We start from the raw sequence: 17,297 nt of genomic DNA on the forward strand, positions 1-17,297 counted from the left end.
CACACTGTCATGATTATCTGGGTCGTGAAGATCTTTTTTGTACAGTTCTTCTGTGTATTCTTGCCACCTCTTCTTAATATCTTCTGCTTCTGTTAGGTCCATACCATTTCTGTCCTTTATCGAGCCCAACTTTGCATGAAATGTTCCCTTGGTATCTCTGATTTTCTTGAAGAGATCTCTAGTCTTTCCCATTCTGTTGTTTTCCTCTATTTCTTTGCATTGATCGCTGAAGAAGGCTTTCTTATCTCTTCTTGCTATTCTTTGGAACTCTGCATTCAGATGCTTATATCTCTCCTTTTCTCCTTTGCTTTTTGCTTCTCTTCTTTTCACAGCTATTTGTAAGGCCTCCCCAGACAGCCATTTTGCTTCTTTGCATTTCTTTTCCATGGGGATGGTCTTGATCCCTGTCTCCTGTACAATGTCACGAACCTCATTCCATAGTTCATCAGGCACTCTATCTATCAGATCTAGGGCCTTAAATCTATTTCTCACTTCCACTGTATAATCATAAGGGGTTCGATTTAGGTCATACCTGAATGGTCTAGTGGTTTTCCCTACTTTCTTCATTTAAGAAGAGCCTTATACACAGAAGTGGGTAAAACAGACAAGCAACAACAACAAAAGCTTCTAAACTCTCTCCGAAGATCAACGTTTGTTGACTGGATCCTTATGAAAACTAAAGTCAAAGGCATAGAAGTTGGCGGAATTTAGATAAATGTATATAAATTGGTATATTTAAATGGGCTTTATATAAGGTGGTTACAGCTCTTGTTTAATTATATAGTGGGAAAGACAAGGCATATAGTTTGCCACTAAGGAAATATTAACTAAATGTGCTGAGGATACCAGTAGTTACTTGAGTCATAAAATAAGTAAACTGGGAATTAACAGGCAAGGGTTAATAAAAAAAAGTTTTTTTGCTTTGGTTTAATTTATAAACTCAGAAAAGTCTTTGCTAAATGCCTTATCCAAACCTTTGAAGATATGATAAATTAAAACTCGAAAGTTATAAAACAGAACTTTGTAAATTAAATTTCAGTTTTATTAAAAATCTTGCCACTGATTTTAGTAACTTCAGGTGACAGAACTGTTCTTTGTAAAACTAAATAACTGTCTTTGTCTTGCAAGTAGGTAAACCAGAATATGAATACAGGCCTCCAGGAGCTGAGACTAAGCCCAGTTAAGCAGACAAGTCCTGGGAAACCAAGAAAAAAAATGGCAGTTTTAAATCAAAACTGCTGAGAATGTTCCCTCAGCCAAACCTTATAGATAGTAAGCCTTGATCATCTGAACAAGCAACTTTAAGGTCTTCCAACTGTTAACTAGTAAGTTTATATTAATATTGTAATACCCGGTTCATAGCTAAAGCCATGAGATCTCATTGCTTTTGTCGTGTACACATTATACATATATGATATCTCTACTTCTAAAAGATATTATTAGAATTGGATTTATAAGGAGCTCTATTTAATTTTAATAAAAAATGCTTACATTTGAAGAAAACTGGCCAAGATGACTTTCAGGTTCACGTGGACTGGGAAATATTCAATATTAAGTTGAAACCTGATATTAATTTTTATGTTTGTGGATCTAAATTAATATAGATGTTATTAAGAGTCATCAAATGTAAGTATAATACTTTATTGTTCCTAGGTTTAATAAATAAGACTTTACTAATCTCTTGCAAGAAAATAACTGGACATGAAGAAACTTCCAGGTAAATGTAAATAAAATAAAAACTGGGATAAAAACTTTAAAGTAAGCATATTTTAGAAATGTCTAAGTAAAATGATCTTTCCAGATGTTCGGTAACCTAAGATTCTAAAGCTGTGCCAATTTCAGCTAAGTGATGAAAGTTTATTTATTTAAAAGATGTATCAGTTACTAAAAAATATAAAAAATTAAAAGTGAGAATATTAATGAAAATGTTTGGTATCACTTGAGATGTTCTCTATAAGAAAGCAAATGTTTTTAGAAATTATCACTGGTATTTATGCTCACCAATCTATAGAATGCTAATATAAAGGTCAGTTGTTGGTTGATTAAGGAAAATAAGATGTGTGTTTTCAGTAAAGAAGGTATGAAGAATGGAACTGCATTTTATGAAGGGAAAAGGAAGTAGGTCTGACTGACAGGTGGCTATTTCAGGATGGAGAACAAAGTAATGGGTAAAAAAGTGATAAGAAGGTGTGTGGAAAGTGGACCCTGAGAAAAGAGTTTTGTGCATGGTTAGGACGAAGTTTAAAATAAATTTAATTAGGTTTACCTTTAAATGAATTTAAAAGTAAGCTGGTGCCAAAACTTTTCAGAGAGAATTTGACTTTTCTCTGTTAAGGGACACAGATTCTCAGGTGTTGAACTGCCTTTGATAATAGATTTAAGTTTATTTACCTCTTAAATGATGCATTATGCATTTGCCTCTAAAATTCTTTATTGTTACTTTGGCTAAGTGAACGGCTACTGTTTCACAATGACCTAGCCTGAGTGTTCTAAAGCTCTTTGGTATTTGTTGACAAAACTTCCTAAATCATTCTAATGAAGCCCTTTTGACTTCCAGCTAACTTTGGGAAGCTTCAGAGGGTTCCTGAAACATCCCAAAGAGAGATATAACACTAATTCGGTTCATTTTGTATGCAGAATACATGGGAAGTGTAATAATACATGGGAAGTAATAAATCATGGGTTACACTGTATGGTAAATGTTTCTAATATAGATATCCTAGAAACTATATGGAATTCCTACAATTCTGGTATGTCTGGGTAAGATGTTATCAGTCATAATTCAAGTTACTATCTTAAAGACTTGTCACAGCACTAATCAAGTTTTTTGCAAAAATGCTTCCTCTTCAAGAAAATTTATAGAAAGGACTTTTGGATAAATAAAAATTTCTGAACTGGGTAAGAAATTAAAGGACTCTAATGGAAAACCTGACTTCACAAAGGTTAACAAAAGGACTGAATGAACTGAGTTTCTGTGCCCTTAAATGATGCGTATTTATTTTCTCTGTAACCTTGGTTAAATGGAGAGGTATTGTTTCAGTGACCTCTGATCCTGTGTTTTAAAATCCTTTTGATATTTCTAACAAAATTCCCAAATATCAAAATAGAACTAGGCTTTTCAGGCTCCAGCTGACTGCGATGGATGCTTCAAGGAAGTACCTCTGAGGAAACTCAGAGATTAATGTTAAGCTAAGTTTATTTGATATTTTTAATTCAAAAACATTGTCAAGTGATTGAAAGTAAACTTTAGGTTGTGATAGATAAATACCATTAGTACAGATATTTCATAACTTATATGGAATCCCTAACATCTGACAAGTCCCGATAGAAGGTTATCAGGCATAATTCTAGAGATTATACTAAAATGTTATATATTCCAAGTTTCTTAGCTACATTGTACTCAAATCTTCAACCATGCAGAAGGGCCAAGGCACAATCAGTAGGGAAGCTGCTTTTAGAGTGATTCCCATCTGGGGAATTCTCTCTGAACTACACAGTGACAGAGGGACCTGTTTTTCTGGACAAACTTAAGGAAATGTGTAAAATTTGGTCAATTATGCAACATTTCCATTGTTCCATTCCATTCCATCACCCCTAGTCTTCTGGGTTAGTGGAAAGGGCAAATGGAACAATGAAAACTCAGTTGGCTAAAATGATGGATGCTTATTCCTTCCCTTGGCCTAAGGCTATTTCGTTGGTTCTCTTCAACCTCAGAGCCATTCCTTTTGGCAAACATCATTTGTTTCCCTTGAGATTATTACAGGGAGACCAATGCGACTGGATGAACATGATCCTATATTACTTAAGGGAGATACATTATTGAAAGGACTTAGCCAAAGTATTGACAAATCATTTTAAATTTGTTTCTGAAACTTACTGTAGTAATCTGTCCTCAAATGAAGATCAGATGTCCCATGACCTACAACTAGGAGATTATGTATACTAAAAGAGATATCATTCAAAGGACTCCCTCCAGCCTACATTGAAGGGCCCTTATCAGGTTATTTTAACTATCTCATGTGCAGCAAAACTAAAGGGAATTGACTCTTGGATTGATATCTCCCACCTAAAAAGGGCTCCTGCACCAGACTGGTCTACAGAGAGAACTGCTAACCTCAAACCCACCTTAAAATAACACTCTGATAATAAGGACACGCCATCACCAGGATGAGAGGAAGATGACATCAGAAGTAGATAGCTGACCCAAGTGACCCTGCACCTGATCCGCATGATTGTTCACAAGTTTTCTCCTTAGTTTTTTGGACTCTTGCACATGAATCAAATGTTTTTCTATCATGGGCATGATCTTATGCAAATTTTAGAAATTAATAAAATTATTGGGTCAATTACCTGCATCCAGTACTTCTGGTTTACCTTGATGGGTTTCTCTCCTCCAAGGCTCTGATTGGATGGCTCTTATAAAGTTTATTTTGGAAGAAAGAAATTATAGTTCTGTCTGGGCTGGTACTGACATCACTAGATGGGACCCACTCACTTGGCCAATCAAACATACTTATTCTAACCCTGGCCATAAATATGAATTTTCCCTTAAGGTTACTCTCAGTCAGAACAAAGGCTAAATTCCAGTCAAAAAAAGTAAACTCTAGACTATTAGGAGGGACACTTCCTCAGTTTGGGAATGTATTTATCTGGCTAACACCAGGCTATGGTTGTCTAAGCCTAAAGGCCCCCCATGCTGGGAACAATTAAACCATACCAAAGATAATCAACCTAATAACACTAGAAAATTAGGCTAAGTGCCTTACGACAACAACCAATTTAGCATTTCTCTTAAAGACGGTGACTGGTATGGAACAGATTTGGTCAGATGTCCAGAAATATACTGGCTGGCACCTAACGGGACTCAATGGCTTTGTGGGTCCAATCTATGACCCTGGCTTCCACCAACCAGGCTGGCTAGGAAGGTGTCCTTTAGGATTCCCTTGGGCTCAAGGCTACTTATGTACAAACTCAGATGTGACTCTAGTATATTTACCATCAATATGAGCCCGATTGACCAAGAGATCTGTATTTCACCGGTATGATCACTTAGCAGCTATTTTTGTGCCTTCAGTAGGATTGGAAAATGTTATTTCTTACATTGAAGACTTAACAAAATTCACTCAAAAGACATTAAATGATAGCAACTAGGCTACTAGCCTACTAAATTCTGAGGTCTTTATGATGAGAAAAGCTGTATTACAAAATCGTATGGCCCTTGATATTCTTACAGCATCTCAGGGAGGCAACTGTGCTGTAATTCAAACTGAATGTTGTGTTTACATACCAGAAGAATCCTCTGAGGTAACACATTTAATGACTCACATGAAAAATCAGATTGCTGCCTGATGATTCACTTCCTAGCCTTGGTGATCTTTTAGGAAGATGGTTTGGTTATGGAAGCTCATGGCTTAAAATCCTACTTGTAATTTTAACAACATTATTAGCTGTTGTAATCTGTTTATTTTATATGGCTAAACATCTTGAAAAACCAGATCGTATTTATAATGTGGAATAATTGCAATAGTGTGATTCAAGGTATGAGAAGAGGCAACAAGGGAAATATCTCTTGGATCCTATTAGGTTAGAAGAAAGAGGATCCAGAGAATCTTGTATTCTCTACCAATGGGCCTAATCTGGAAATTAACACCTAGAGTGACGTATCAGTGCAGAACTTTCACCTGATCTGGGAGGAGCCTCCCAGCGTCCCGGGATAAAAACAAACAGTGGTCATGCAATGTCTCCCAATGTGCTTGAATTTCCGACCGTGGGGAGGGAATGTGAAATGAAATATTTTCTGCTCTGTGCTCTAGCAGGAAACATGCCTCTTCAAAATGCAAATTTCTGAGCCCAGATGAAAGAAAGCCAGCTCCTTGGAAGCCATCAGCTACTTTCTGCCCAGTAAGCACCGAGGAGCTGGGGGGAAGTGAGAGACAGCCATTCCCTCATCCGCCTTCTATTAGGGTAAGCAGGGGATTAGCATGTGAACAATAAAACAAGCAGGAGCAGCCCCAGATAGCTCCATACATATGAAAGGAACGCCACCCTTAAGCAGGAATTTTGTCTTGAGGCTACAGAAATAGGCTACGGATCCAGGAACCCGTGGCCTCCCCCTGGCCCTTCAGGGGTCAGCTCACTGTGCTTGCAGCGCCCACACTGTCTCTGCGCTCTGTTCAGAGTCAACTTACTCCCAGTTGCAGGGCGCTGCGTCTGGACATCCGTTCCCACCCGCCCTTGGACCACCTCGAGAACCAGCGCTTCATCCAGGATACTGGGCACCTCCTGTGCCAGGCTGGGGGCCGTGAAGATGTTTGGTTTTCCCTGAGATGTTTCCTCCTGAGGCTTTAGAGAGAGCCTTTGCACTCACAGGTCACCCTGCTCTTTTCTCCCTGGGCGGGCTGTCAGAACGGGCATCTGATTGCTCACCGTCCCGCCTCCCTGCGGCCTGGGCTCCTCACAAAGCCCCGCACACCCCATCCCATCCCTGCACCTTCTCCCATGGCGCGCCCCTCCCACGTGCCATCCATCACCAGCCTCATCCCCAGAACTTTCCATCTTCCCAAATGGACCCTCTCCCCCGTTGAAACACTCACTTCCCCCAACCCCAGCCCCTGGCAAACACGGAACCTTAAAGTAGTTTTGCTTTGTGATCAAAATGCTGGGTGCACCAGCTCCGCACCCCTGAGGGAAGCGCCAGCAAGACCTCGGGGCGGGGCGGGGCGGGGCGGGGCGGGGTGCGGACCGGGAGCAAGAGAAGCAAGAGGAGGGAGGGTAGCAAGGAAAGGCCAGTGTTTGGAAAGCGCCCCCGCACTGCCCCCGCCCAGGGGCGTGCAGGCCTGCTGAGGGCCGGTGGGCTCACCCCCAGCAGGGGACACCCCCAGCTCCCCCTGAAGAGCCGGCCCTGGGGTGGGGGGGACAGGAAGCACGTTAGCGGGCCCCTCCTGCGCCCCCCAGTACCTTCTGCTCCCGCCTTCTCTATTTGCACCGACCCCAGCAGCAGCAGCTCTGAGCCCGGCGTCCTGCACGGTGCCCGCGGCTTCTCCCCATTCACCGGCTCAGCGGCCCAGGCGCTTCCTGAGGCTTCACATCTTCGATTGGGTTCTGCGGAGTCGTTTTTGCCTCTCCTCGAGGGACCCCAGTTCTGGGAGTGTTCAATCTACTCTCCTCTGCCCCACATCCTCTTTTCTCGCGTGTTTCCTTTCTATAAATTCCTCTCCTCTGTGATATATGATCTGCTTAGAATTCTCAGTTTGGGTCATTACATGTTTTCTTTCTAGAATTTCTAGTTCCATATATATGATTTTCACTTCTCTAGTGAGATTCCATCTGCTCTCAACACAGAATCATGTGTACTTTTAGGGAACGTATCTCCTAACTCTGACTTCTGGAATTCCCATGGAACTGTTTCTAGTGTCTGTTCTTATCTCCTGGGTTTTGGTACTTTTCCCTGTTATTATCTCTGCCAACAAGTTTTTAACCGGATGCTGATTATTGCACCTAAAGATACTGCAGAGACGATTTGAGGATCTGGGTGTATTTTCTTTAAGTCTTGGCCAGCGTGTGGGTTGGGCAAATCCTTTGAATCCAGTCGGGCTGGGTTTCCGGGGTTTTTTATTTTGGTAAGCTGCCTCTAAATCAGGCAGTGAATAGTGCATATGTTTTGTGTTTAGAATGGTGAATTGGACATTACTTTGTACACTTGCTTCAAACTGACTAGAGAAATGTGAGATGAATGTTTGGAGACGAACATTCTTAAACTGTGGTAGCCAGTCAGTCGTCGGTAACAATTCAGTCTTGGTTGCACTGTCAGAGCCCTGGGGGAGGGGGTGTGGGGTGTGGGGTGTGTGTGTGTGTGTGTGTGTACACACGCGTGTGCAGGCTCTCAGATGGTGGAGGAGGTGGTTTTGGGGGGCAAGGCTTCAGGACCAGCTGTGGGGGTGTGCTGAGCACCTGCGGGGGCCTCACTCAGCTCTGTCACCTCCTTACTTGAAGGCCCAGCACAATCCCTCACGAGTTTTGATTTTTCCGCTTCTACAGGAACAAAGCAACCGCATTAGGAGAAAAGGTGCCTGTTAACCTCCTGCCCCGAGACCAGCGTGGGCTGTGGTGCAGCAGGACTGGGGTTCTCATCACTTTTCCCGTTTTGTGCCTAAATCACCCCCTCTTCCTCTATTTCCTTTTCTTCCCTGATGTGTAGAATGACTAAGACATTTGAAACATAAATGTGAACTTGAAATAATAAAATAGTTTGAGTTAAAACAAGAATTAAATCTTAAATATGTAACCCAAAGCTACGGATGTCCTTGCTAATCCAACATGGGGTTCGCTTCTCCTGTTAGATCAGACAACTGCTGGTTACAGAATATAAATCTCATTTCCTGCTTCCAGGGTGATGGTAACTTTGTGACAGCTTGTCTCAGACTGTTTACATGTTGAAGTAGAACACTGTTTTACCAATCCCTGTTTATTCAACATCCTTGAACAAAGATCAATATAAAAATGACCCTGGCTTTCCGTGTTTAACTTAAAGATTGGTTTAACCTCAGTGTTTACAGCTGAGCCCTGGGTGGGGGCTACTGCCCTCTGGTGGACTACCCTCGCATTGCACTGCTCTTCACCTCTTTTGTTCAGTCGTTCATTGCTCAGTTGAGTCCGACTCTTGGCCACCCCAAGGACTGCAGCATGCCAGGCCTCCCTGTCCTTCACCAACTCCCAGAGTCTGCTCAAACTCATGTTTATTGAGTCAGTGATGCCATCCAACCATCTCATCCTCTCCTGCCTTCAATCTTTCCCAGCATCAGGGTCTTTTCTAATGAGTCAGTTCTTTGCATCATTATGATCTGGTGAATCCAGTTCCATCTGCCTGCAGCCAAAAATACCCCTGTAGCCCTCTCTACTGTGACGATTTGTTACTCAAGTTGTTGGCCCTGGGCAGCTCCTTATTATGCATAAATATGCAAAGCAGATTTGCTGGGCCTTGGCTACTTAATTCAGATGAAGGCGCCTGTCCTGTTTCTTCGTGGTTATCACGGAGGGTGCAGTCTTGGTGTGTGCAGGCAACGGCTAAGCTCCAACACCAGGCCCCTGTCTCAGCGCTGGATGCCTCATTGTCCCGTTTCAAGTGAAGACGACCTGACACTATTTTCCTGGGGAAAATGCTGTGGGGTGAGGGCTGCGGGAGGTTCTACAACTTTCTGTGGTTTAATATCTTACAAAACTGCTTTCTTCTTTGAGTGCAGTTAAAACAAGCTCTTACTGAAGTGAAGTGAAAGTTGCTCAAGTCATATCCAACTCTTTGCGACCCATGGACTATATAGTCCATGGAATTCTCCAGGCCAGAATACTGGAGTGGGTAGCCTTTCCCTTCTCCAGGGGATCTTCCCAACCCAGGGATTGAACCCAGGTCTCCCGCATTGCAGGCAGATTCTTAACCAGCTGAGCCACCAGGGAAGCCCAAGAATACTGGAGTGGGTAGTCAACCTTCTCCAGTGGATGTTCCTGACCCAGGAATCGAGCTGGGGTCTCCTGCGTTGCAGGCAGATTCCTTACCAACTGAGCTATCCCTTACCAACTATCAGGGAAGCTCTTACTAGAGCTAAATATTTGAATTTTCCCCTAAGATTTTACAGAATTACAATATCCAATATTCTTAGTGAGCGAAGGATCATCTAGAAAGGCTGGAGGTAGAGAATTTGGGGAAGGGGACCACAGAAGGTCAGAGATCCCTGACAATAAGATTCTAATGCTGGTGAAGGAAAGTCACCTGTGAGCACAGGGGCTCCGCCCGAGCGCTCTCTCAGCGTGGTGCGGGGGGGCGGGCCTTGCCGGCTCGGCCAGCGGACCAGGCGGGGTCCAGACTCCCCTGTGGCACAGATCTCGTGGCCCAGCAGACTTGACCTTGTTCGTGACCATAGGAAGGAACTCACGGGGCAAAGTGTGGTTTGACACAGAAAAAAGGAAATGGAGAGCAAAAAAAACAACCTCGTTGCCAAATGACCTCAGCATGTACCCTGAGTGTCTTGTTTCAGAACGACACTCACAGCCGTGAAGGCTCCCTGGGGACCAGCCATGCCCCTGCCCTCCCCGTGTCGGGTGTGCCAAGACAACGAAGCCCGCTGCCGCTTCCGGGGCCATCAGTCAGGGCCCGGCCCACTGTCCACGGTCTCCAGGGTGAGGCAGGGTCTCCTATGGGCCCAGGGCTTCCCTCCTGAGCTGTTGATGAGCCCAGGCCCCTCATCCACTGTCCCCAGCTGTGCAGCCAGCGCAGCACACACAGCCCCCACCTGCAGCCCTGCACGGCCCCGTGGAAGGTGGTGACGGGGCCGTACCCCAGTGCCCACGCATCTCCTGTGTGGGAGTAACGGGGTTTTCTAACCCAGAAGCCTTGCATTTGACCAGCACCACCGAACCAGCAACAGGCTAGCTGCCAGCCTGTAGGCAAAGTAAAGGAAAATATGTGGCCTGCAGTTGAGCACAAGGGCCAGGTCCATGACTTTCTTTTTTAAATCGGATCTCCAGCTCCAGCCCAGGGCGGAAATGTGGTGCTGACACGGGCGGGAAGGACTCCAGCTCCTGAGCAGGTGGGGGCTTCCCGCGGGGGCTGCCTGGGGGTGGAGGGGGAAGGGGCTGGAGGACCTGGGCTGGAGAGGGAGGCCCCTGGGGGGTCTCTCAGCACAGGGGTGTCTGTCGCCAGGCCGGACCCTGGGGACCAAGTTCCTGTGTTTTGAATGTGCTCTGCATTGTCACTGAATCATGGCTTTGCACAGCTTGCTGTGGGTATAAAATTGAATTTTTCACACTCAACCGTAGAAGACCATAGCAGTGTAATGAGATGGTTTGGAAATGGATGTTCATGGGCCCTGGACTCTAATTGTTCGGGGGAAATCCATCAATGGATTCTAAAGTGCCACAAAAGTCTAGAGAGCACTCCTAGGAACTCGAGGGGTGTTACTTGTCTGGGGCCACAGCTTGAAGCTTCGAAAACCTTTGCTTCTTTCCTGACACAGCATCTGTCTGCCCTTCACCTTAATTACAAAGCAAGTAACAATTATCTGAACATATTAAGGGATGATAACTTAAGAGCTCACGAAGCAAAAATAAGGGTGCAGAAATCTTTCCAACGTCCTACTTTTCACAAGGCAACTCATTTAAAACTTCAAATAATAGAAAACAAGCTGAAAACATCCAAACTGCAGCATCTGACTTTCTGTCTTTGCTTCCTACTTTCATGTGTTAGTTCATAGGCTATTTTGGGGAACATTTTGGTTTACAGAAAAACAGAGTGGAGTTTAAAGAAAGGAGCTCACGCGTAGCTTTTCGCTGCTTCTCCTAGCTCCCCAGCTGCTCACACCCTCATGGACATGGTACATCTGTCACAACTGATGAACCAGTAATCAACACGTCGAAAATGAAGGCCATGCAACTTTCCATACACTTTTACTGAGCCCTGGGAAAAGTGCTAAACCATATGTGGCTAAAGGCTAAAGTTTTCAAGAAATGCCAAGTGAATAAAAGCTTTCATGGAAGGATCATAGGATTAAAAAAGAAAAATGTATAAAGCTTTCTTTTTGTTTAGGTGTGTTAGAAAGAAAGGGTGATGATATAATCTGTGACAAAGGAGGTGAAAAGACACAGGGGAGCAGAGACGATCTCCTCAGTAAGTGGTGTGGTGAAAACTGCACAGATACATGTAAAAGAATGGAATTACTAACAGAGCAGTACCTAACGCCACACACAGAAATGAACTCAAATGCATTCAGCACCTAAATGCAGGACCAGACACTATAAATCTCTTAGAGGAAAATATAGGCAGAACACTCTGTGACATAAATAGAAGCAATATCTTTTTTGATCCACTTCCCACAGTAATGAAAATAAAAACAAAATAAACAAATGGGACCTAATTAAACTTAAAAGCTTTTGAACAGCCAAGGAAGTCACAAAACAGACAACCCACAGAACGGGGTTGGGAAAAAACATTTGCAAACAAAGTGACCGACAAGAGATTAATCTCCAGAATATACCGACAACTCACGCAGCTCAAAAAAAAAAAAGCAATCAAAAAAATGGGCAGAAGATTGAAATAGAGATTTCTCCAAAGAAGACATAAGGAGGACTAAACAGCACATGAAAAGATGCTCAGCATCACTAATTTATCAGAGAAATGCAAATCAAAACCACAATGAGGTATAACCTCACCCAACAGAACAGCCATCATCAAAAATTCAATAAACAGCGTTGGAGAGGGTGTGTAGTAAAGGGAACCCTCCTGCACTGTTGATAGGAATGTAAATTGGCACAGCTACTATGGAGATCAGTATGGAGGCACCTTTAGAAACTAAAAATTGAACTACCATATGACCTAGCAATCCCACTCTTGGACATATATCCAGAGAAAACCATAATTTGAAAATATACATGTAACCCAATGTTCACTGCAGCACTATTAAAATAGCCAAGACATGGAAGCAGTCTAAATGTCTATCAACAGACAAATGGATAAGTAAGATGTGGTACATATACACAATGCAATATTGCTCAGTCATTAAAAGAACAAAGTAATGCCATCCGCAGCAACATGAATGCACCTAGAGACTGCCATACTGAGTGAAGTCAAAGGCAAATGCCCTATGATACTGCGTATATGTGGAATCTAAGAAAATGGTAGAAATGAACTTATTTACAAAACAGAAATAGAGTCACAGATGGAGAAAACAAACTTATGGTTACCAGGGACATAAGGGGGGAAGGGCAAACTGGGAGACTGGAATTGATATATGCACACTACTATAAAAAAAAAAAAGTAGATAATAAGGACCTACCGTCTGGCACAGGGAACTCTACACAGTACTCTGCAATGACCTGTAACAGAATGGAACCTAAAGAAGAGGAGATACGTGCATATGCATAACGGGTTCACTTTGGTGTACAGCAGAAACTAACACAACATTGCAAATCAACTATACTCCACATAAAAACTAATTTTGGAAGAAGAGAAAGCAGTCGGGTGAGTGAAGGCTGAAGCAGCAGGTCTGGGTGCTCATTTAGAAACAGCGTCTCACAACGTGTGCGCCCTGCTCGTTCTCAGGTGAGCTGACTGCAGGGATCCGCACCGGGTCAGCTTCTCTGTCAGCCCCTCGCCCAGAAACCCCGAACCTCAGCAGGGGTTCTCACCCCCGGCACAACCCGCCACCCGCGCACCCGGCCGGAGGCGCTCCGCCCGCCGCGCGGACTCACCTGGGGACGCGGGGAGGCCGGCGGGCGGCCAGGGAGGCTCGGGCAGCGCTGTCCGCGGTCCCGGGGGCCCACGGGGGACCCCACGGGGGCTCGGGGGGCCGGCAGGTGGACGTCCCGGTCGCAGCGCTGACGGCGAGGGGCCGCCCTCCAGGCCTCGGCCCCCTGCGCTGAGCCGCGGACCCTCCTGGCCGCCGCTGCTCCTGCCCCTCCAGGGAACCTAAAACGAGCACCAAGTACCGCGAGATTGATTCGTTTGAAACTCGTTTTAATCTGTGCCATTTTCGCGTACATTTGAAACCTGTCGCCTTAATAAAACGTCCGATTCCTTTTAGCAGATAGAGGAGTAGACGCTGTTCCAACAAGGAAATATATATCCTGAGGGGAAGGGTGCAGTTTCTGGATAAAACTCTTTGGTCTATATAAAGATTCTGAGTTTAAAAATCACACGAGGATTCACTCCAATGAAAAGTAAACATTCCTTTTCTCGAAAAATTTAATTGCAGAACTATTTACAGGAGGTGAACATCAGCAGTACAGAAATCAGATGAGAGAGGCATTATCCTGGAAGAAGTCAGTAAAGAGTGAAAAAAGAGTCAGGAGAGAAAAGAACCCAAGGAACACCATCCTTCAATGCCCTGAAGTGATGACCAACATCTGTTCAGAACTTATCCACAAGAAGGAAGACAGCGTGGTGTGGACTGGGCCCTGTCCATTCAGAGCAGGCGTCCTGCATGCTACTGAAGAGAACTTATCAAAAGAACCAGAAAAGCATGAGAAAGAGAATTCCTAAAATAGTTTAATTCCAGGGAAGAGTGATTCTGTACAGATGTAGAATATTTGGCGCTCTGTGGTTGATATGATTCCATATGTATATATATCTATATATATATATTTATATACTTTTTTTTTTAAACGTTAACTAAAACAGCTAGTTTCCTGGTTCTAACATCCCTTGAATTTCTGTAGGAGGCATTTCCTCTAGTCCTTAGGCCACAGCTGGGTGTTTTGGCTTGTGACGTGGGGGGTGGGCGTGTGGACTGCTCTCCAGGCAGGGAGGACCCGTATGGAGGGGACAGCATTTGGAAATCAGGGTTCGAAAGTAGCCTGGGGTTCACTACTGGCGAGGGGAAACTTTTCGAAATTTGGTAAACCAGGTGTGAAGTGAAGGGAGAGAGACGGACGTGCTGAGCCCTTTAAAGTGATGTGATCATGGCAAAGCGATGGGCTGGGCCGTGGGGGGCGGGGAGGGGGGTAACCGAAGGGCAGGTGCGTGGACTCCAGGAGGCTGCACCACAAACAGCCTTGGGGGTCCCTGCTTCCCTGTTGCCAGCACAGACGGACCTCTCGTCTCGTCTGCTGGAGACGGAGCCGTGTACACACACTGCAGAGACCGGTCCTTCATCACTGAGGACGTGAAAGCTCGCGTTTCCAAGGCTTTCAGGTTCGGAATAAGCACCCATAATGAAGAGTCACATAAAATCTAAGAAAGTAGGGAGGTAAACCCCTGTTATTTCTGTGTGTGTGTGTGTGTGTGTGTGTGTATACAAAATCTTTTAAAAAGTAGTGTTGTGGTAGGTAACTAACATTTCCTCTGCAAGGAAGTCAGCTTCAAGAGTTTAGATTGAACCTTGAAATAATTCTTTTTAACACTGGATCAGATTGCCAGGGTTAGGACAGCAACCGGGAAAATCACGGGGATTTCTTGATGCTGAAAGGATGAAAAGATGGCAGCTGCTCGGAGCGTTCTCCTGGACCACCGGGCCTTCTCTGAGGTACAGAGGGGTCAGGACGCACAGCCTAGGCTGGGAGAGGGGGTGGCGCCCTCACCAGCCTCCAGCGATTCCGGTCGGGACGTCTGATTCTGTCCCTGGCACCGTCCCACATGCTGTTTTCTGCTTCCAAATTATTTTTTCTTTGTCACTTTCCTGTTTCATTTAAGATCTTGTCATTTCCCCTAAGATGCAGGTGTGCCCAAGCAATGGTAACAACACGGTCTCATTCTGGGGGGTACCTGGTCCTTGTTCAGGGAAACATTCAGAAACACTTGCTGTCAAAGCCCGAGAAAACAGAGAAAGGTCCCCTCAGTGCTCGCTCCACTTCCAGGCCCTCAAGAAGCTCGTGATAGCCTTGTGCTGGGCCCAGATGGCCTTCCCAGGAGGGGACCGCCGAGGCTGGTACTCAGGATCTGACTGGACTCCACAAGTACCCCACACAGAGCAGGTGGGACCCGCTTTATCAAGAATGAGGACACTTTCACAACCTGACTCCAGGGAGCTCAGAAGACGTCAGGGCCATCAGTCTTTCACAGAATGTCAGTGAGGGTGACAGGAACAGGAGAGACGGGAACACGGAGTCAAGACAAGCTGTGGATGATGTAGGAACAGAAGCCAGGCTGCTCGGCCAGCCGACTGGAGATTGCTGGGTTTCTCTCTCAACTGCAGGGCCCTCTGCAGCCACTCTGTGCTAAAGGGCACTTCCTCAGGTGTGAAAGCGCACCTTCCCCAGCATCATGTCCACTGCCCACATTTATTGCAACTCTCAACGCAGTAAAGTGACAAGGCGGAGCTCTTGCTGTGAAGGCACAGGGCTCTGATGTGACCTGGTGCCACGGGCGGATGACAAGCAGTGCCGGGGAGGCTGACAGGGCTGTGCCCATTGCTCTAGCCTTGGTGGTGAAAATGTTCCTGCTAACCAGCAGCAGCTATAGTCTCGGTCACTTATACTTGAGGTTTTCTATTTTATTTTCAAATTTTGGAACAGTGTCTTCTACCAAAACTTTAAAACAAGTGTAAACAAATATGCAGATAAAAACAAAGGAGAATCTCAAGGTGTCCCAAGTGGCTGGTGTTTGAAAACCAGTGTCTCCAACTACCTGATTCGTATGTTAAATATGCAATTAAAAAAAAAAAAATCCAGCAGTTCCAGCTTTGAGAAGAAAGGAGGTGCCTGAGAAACACGTGGGGTTAAACTTGTGTGTGGAGCCGTCTGGTTGACATTGGGGGGCGTGGCAGGAAGGTGCCACTTCTCAGAAGGGCAGGAGGCCCACGTCCCATACCCTCCGCAGGCTGACCCATCAGGGCTGTCTTTCCGCACCCTCGGTGGGACACGTCCCTGCCCCATGGCCAAGGTTTGCAGGACCTCCATTCCCCTGGACTGGGAGCTGGCGACTGATTCCAGACATGCACTCGGGCCTTCGGGAGCGGACAGGACTCTGGGGGAGCTGAGGCTCTCCAGCCAAAGCAGCTCAAGCCTCGGCTGGGTCTCCCGTGTCGCTCCTCAGGGCACTCGCGGTCCCCGTGACTGGACCCAGGTACTGCGGATGGCAGAGGGTTTCTCTCATTCCCCTTTCTCCCGCTTCCTCTGTGCCACCAGATGCTTCGGCCCAAACCAGGCAGCTGCTCCGAACAGCCATCCTCGGTGCCCCTGCAGGCACGTGGACTGGACGTCTGCGCCATGCTTTTCTTTCCCAGCAAAGTCCATCCTGGACCTGGCTGAAGACCTGCATGAAAGTGCAATGTGGGATCTTCCAGTGAAGGTGATGGAGAGGTGGCTGCCCCACACAGACTTGGGAAAGGTGAACAGAACACAGACCCCCAAAGAAACGTACCAGCCCCACATCTGTGGGCCCTGGATCGTGCTATCTTCTGGCCATAAATTTGGCCACTTCTATGTGTAGGCATCAGCAGGGACAGTCTCTACTTGCAAGGTCACTGACTTGGTGGTTATTTTTCTTTAAAGAGGGAATCGTCAATGTAGCCTGATATTTTTTTCCAATCATACACTTTCCTATTTAATGCTGGACGTCTTTAGTATCGACCTTGAGGTGAAAACATCAATACTTTCTTTTAAACAAAAATGTAATATTTTGGTATCATACCACAGTTCAACTCTTCATCCCTCATTCTAGGATGGTCCCATCAATTTGCTGAGAAACAATGGTAACAGCTGTCACTAACAACTCTCTCATGTTAAAGACAACTGTAACCAGTGAGGACGTATGCGATGAATCACACTGAAAGCGCACTTGTGAACAGGTAAGACGTGCCTCTTCTGGGTTTTCT

At 45.3% G+C, this 17,297-nt stretch overlaps 1 protein-coding gene across 1 annotated transcript in view; it reads right to left on the bottom strand.

The window, feature by feature from the left end:
* The window catches only part of CLN8 (CLN8 transmembrane ER and ERGIC protein), a 57,274-nt gene extending 50,094 nt beyond the window's left edge, over positions 1 to 7,180 (bottom strand). The window contains exon 1 of the mRNA XM_070364342.1: positions 6,958 to 7,180. The gene's annotated coding sequence lies outside the window, so the exon portion shown is untranslated. The remainder of the gene's footprint in view (positions 1 to 6,957) is intronic.
* Positions 7,181 to 17,297: the final 10,117 nt, after the last annotated feature.

Source organism: Bos mutus, chromosome 27, assembly GCF_027580195.1.
Source record: "Bos mutus isolate GX-2022 chromosome 27, NWIPB_WYAK_1.1, whole genome shotgun sequence".
NCBI classification, from domain to species: Eukaryota; Metazoa; Chordata; class Mammalia; order Artiodactyla; family Bovidae; genus Bos; species Bos mutus.